The sequence below is a fragment of the Rhipicephalus sanguineus genome, chromosome 7, assembly GCF_013339695.2.
Source record: "Rhipicephalus sanguineus isolate Rsan-2018 chromosome 7, BIME_Rsan_1.4, whole genome shotgun sequence".
NCBI classification, from domain to species: Eukaryota; Metazoa; Arthropoda; class Arachnida; order Ixodida; family Ixodidae; genus Rhipicephalus; species Rhipicephalus sanguineus.
The window spans coordinates 2,669,542-2,673,668 of NC_051182.1; positions in this window are offsets into that span (position 1 = coordinate 2,669,542).

Here is a 4,127-nt window from a genome sequence, read left to right on the forward strand (position 1 = left end):
TGATGATTGGTGGTACATCTCCATCCCGACGACTAACGTACATGTTAAATGATTACACAAACCCTTGTGGTAGCTGTAGCAGTTAACGGTGAAAGCGTAATCAGAGAACGAGGTGTGATAGCCAGAAGAGCGTCGCATATTGGACGCAGAACTTGGTCGCCATCCCGCGGCATGGTAAAACGTGATTGAACACCACAGCCGGACTAGAGGGAAACGCAAAGCGCGTCGTGCCGCCCCGATAGCCCTGCCGCGATTTTTCTCGGGGCGAGATCGCGTGAGCATGGAACGCGGTGTTACAGCCAGCTGAGGCAGGCGCGCGTCGCAGAGCTATATGCTGAGCGAGGCCGACGCTTTTACGACGCTTGGCAAAGGTCGCCACCTTGCGGTGTGTTAAGGCATTGACAAAATTCAACTTCTATTGAAAACGCGCCGAATGGGACGGACGCGTAACGCGTTGCAGGTGCTAGTCGCGGAGGCCACAGCAATGACGAATTACTTTACCTTACCACTCCAGAGGTCAACACCACCCAGCCGACCGGGAGAGTGGTAGATATAAAAGGCGCGTTCGTAAAGCCTTCAGAGTATGTGATCGTGGCGCAATGGATAGCGTGCCCGGCATCTGTTGCTGCGGACCGAGCGGTCGTGGGTTCGATGCCCGTTGACGGTACCTTTTTTTCTTTGCCATCTGATTGTGTATGTTTTTTCGACGTCATTTCCGTGACGGAAATACGTCACTGAAGTATTGGTGGACCCCGGCATAAAACACTTTCGTGTTAAAAAGGCAAAAGAAAAAGGGAATTGTTAGAGATTTAGGAGCAGTTAAACAAAGAACAGGTAGGCGTTTATGCGGTTACAGAAGCACACCTTAGAGACTTGGAAGAGCCACCACATATTGAAAATTATGTTTGGGAAGGGTGCAAGAGGATCATATCAGAAAGGAAAGGTGGGGTTGCAGGAATACTAATTCACCGCGGCGCCAAATGGGTTAGAGTGAAACAGACGTGTTCAGAGCACCTGTGGGTTTTGGGCACAGTAGGTGGAAAAAAATGTGGCTAGGGGTTACCTACTTGTGGACGGGAAATAACTGCAGAGAAAAGAATAAGGAGATAGTGGATTGCATGAGTGAGGATATTAAGGAATTTGGTAATGGGGCCGAAATCATCCTTTTTGGGGACATGAATGCCCACATACACGACCTTGACGGATATTCAAACACCAATGGGAAGTTATTATTAGATCTCTGCGAGCAGCATAGTCTGGAGATAGCTAACACGGGGCCTAAATGTGACGGCCAGATCACGTGGGAAGTCGGAAACAAATGGTCAAGTATTGATTATTGTCTCATGTCGGAAGGAATTTATCACAAACTGAGAGAAATGAGAATAGACGAGGAAGGGATTAAAAGCTTGGGCAGTGATCATAAACGAATAACATTACAAATCGGATATAAAACTGGAAATGAGAGCATAGAATCAAAGTCTGGCACCTCGTATTTAAATGACAAACAAATAATAAATATAGCCACAAGAGTCGAGGAAGAACTAGGCAAAATACCAGGCAAGGACTGGGGGTACAGTGAGCTATTAGATCTAATGACGAAAGAGATAGGGAGAGAGAAGAAAACTATTTGCTGGAAAGGAAAGAGGAAGCCAAAAAGTTGGTGGAACAAGGAAATCCGGGAAGCGATCGAGAAGCGGCGTGAAGCATCACGGAATCATAGAAGGGCAAAAAAGGACAAGCGACCGCAGGACGAAGTCAACGAAATATGGGAAATATATCTAGAGAAAAAATCCATTGTACAGAAATTGGTCGAGGCAAAAATTAAAGGCGAAAGTGAACGCTGGGTGACAGAGATACACGAAAAAAAGGAGGGCGCACCTAGGATACTTTGGAGCCACATAAAGGCGCTAGGTAGGAAGTCTGTCACAACGCAACAACATATTCTAGATGAAGGAGGAAATCAATTGGAAGGGTACGAAGCACTATGTTACATCCGAAAGGTAACAGCCGATTCGTTGAAAAAGAGCGTCCAGGGAATTTCCCCGGTGAGTAAAAGTGTGGCGGAGAGAGCAACAGACGAAGAGCTAGTACTGGAGAATTTCAACTGGAAAAAGGCTGAAGGAAAAATTCCAAAGCGCACTGCCGCGGGTTTAGATGGTATTCCCGTTAGCCTCATTAGCCAACTAGGAAATATCACTAAGGAAGCACTGCTGAAAGCTGTAGAAAAATGCTTAAAGGACAGGCAAATACCAAATAGTTTGGCGAAAAGGTAGAATGAACTTAATCTATAAAGGCAAGGGAGAAAAGGATAACATTCGCTCGTATAGACCACTAACCATTACATCGGTATTATACAGGTTGGCGATGCAAGCAGTAAAAATGAAAATAGAAAAGTGGGCAGAACACAGCGATATTTTGGGAGAACTCCAGAATGGATTTCGAGTCGACAGGCGGTTAGACGATAACCTGTTTGTTCTCACTCAGTGTATAGAAATATCTAAAATAGAAAATAGGCCCTTCTACATGGCTTTTCTAGACATCACTAGGGCGTACGACAACGTTAATACGGAAATTTTGTGGGATATATTGAAAGGAATGGGCAGAGGAGACGACTGTATACAGCTTTTGAGGGAGATATACCGAGAAAATACAGCTTGCATAGAATGGGAAGGAATGAGTAGCAAAGAGAACGTTGAGATTAGAAAGGGGGTGAGACAGGGATGTCCTTTGTCCCCGCTGTTATTTATGCTGTACATGGTGAATATGGAAAAAGCGCTAGAAGGTGGCGACTTTGGTTTTAACCTATCACACAAACAGGGATGATTGAGCATAAGCTTCCAGGATTATTTTATGCCGACGATATTGTCTTATTTGCTGATACTCGAGAGGATATACAGCAGTTGATGGATATATGCGGAAGGGAAGAGGAAGCTCTAGGACTAGGATTTAGTGTAATAAAATGTGGATTGATGGTATTAAATGATCCTTGTGATCAGGCGGTGTCAATACAGGGCCAAGAAACACCGAGGGTGAGCGAATACAAGTACCTCGGGGTATGGATAAATGAGGGTGACAGGTATATGGAGGTACAGGAAAAAGCCTCGGCAGCAAAAGGAAAGAGGAATGCTGCAATAATGAAGCACAGAGCATTGTGGCGATACAATAGGTACGAGGTGCTTCGAGGTCTGTGGAAAGGTGTAATGGTTCCGGGGCTTACTTTTGGGAAACTCAGTGGTGTGCATGAGGGCAGAGGTGCAATCGGGAATGGATATAAATCAAAGGACTGTGGGACGCCTCGCGTTGGGTGCTCACGGGAAGACGACAAATGAGGCTGTAAAGGGCGATATGGGATGGGCAGGTTTTGAGTCGAGGGAGGCTAAGAGCAAAAGAAGGTTCGAAGAAAGGCTAAGGGATATGAAGGAGAGTAGATGGGCAGAGAAGGTGCTCCGTTACTTGTATAGGAAGAGCGTGGACACACAGTAGAAAAAAAAACAAGGTTGATCCCTTCGTCATAGGAATCGGAATAAAACGAAAGTAAACCTTGTTTACAGAAGTAGTTGAATGTTTGTCATACATTTATATGAGAGAGTTTGCACAATGTATACAAATGTCTAGCAGCTATAGTACCGTTTAACGTCGATGCACCCACTTTGATGCTTAGTGGCTCATCTCCATCCCGAGGACTAACGTACACGTTCAATGATTAAAGAAACTTTCGTGGTTGCTGTAGTAGTTAACGGTGAAAGCGTAATCAGAGAACGAGGTGCGATAGCCAGAAGAGCGTCGCATATTGGACGCAGAACATGGTCGCCATCCCGCGGCATGTTAAAGTGTGATTGAACACCACGGCTGGACTAGAGGGATACGCAAGCGCGTCGCGCCGCCTCTGTAGCCCGGCTGCGATTTTTCTCGGGGGGAGCGTAAGAGGGGAGCGCGGTGCTATACAGCCGGGTGAGGCAGGCGCGCGTCGCAGAGGTATTTTTTATTTGAATTAGCGTGATGCTATGAGCGAGACAGACACTTTTACGACGCTTGGGCTAAGATGGCCACCTCACGGCGTGTTAAGGCATTCACAAAATTGCAATTCTATTGAAAACGCGCCGAATAGGACGGACGTTTAGAAACAA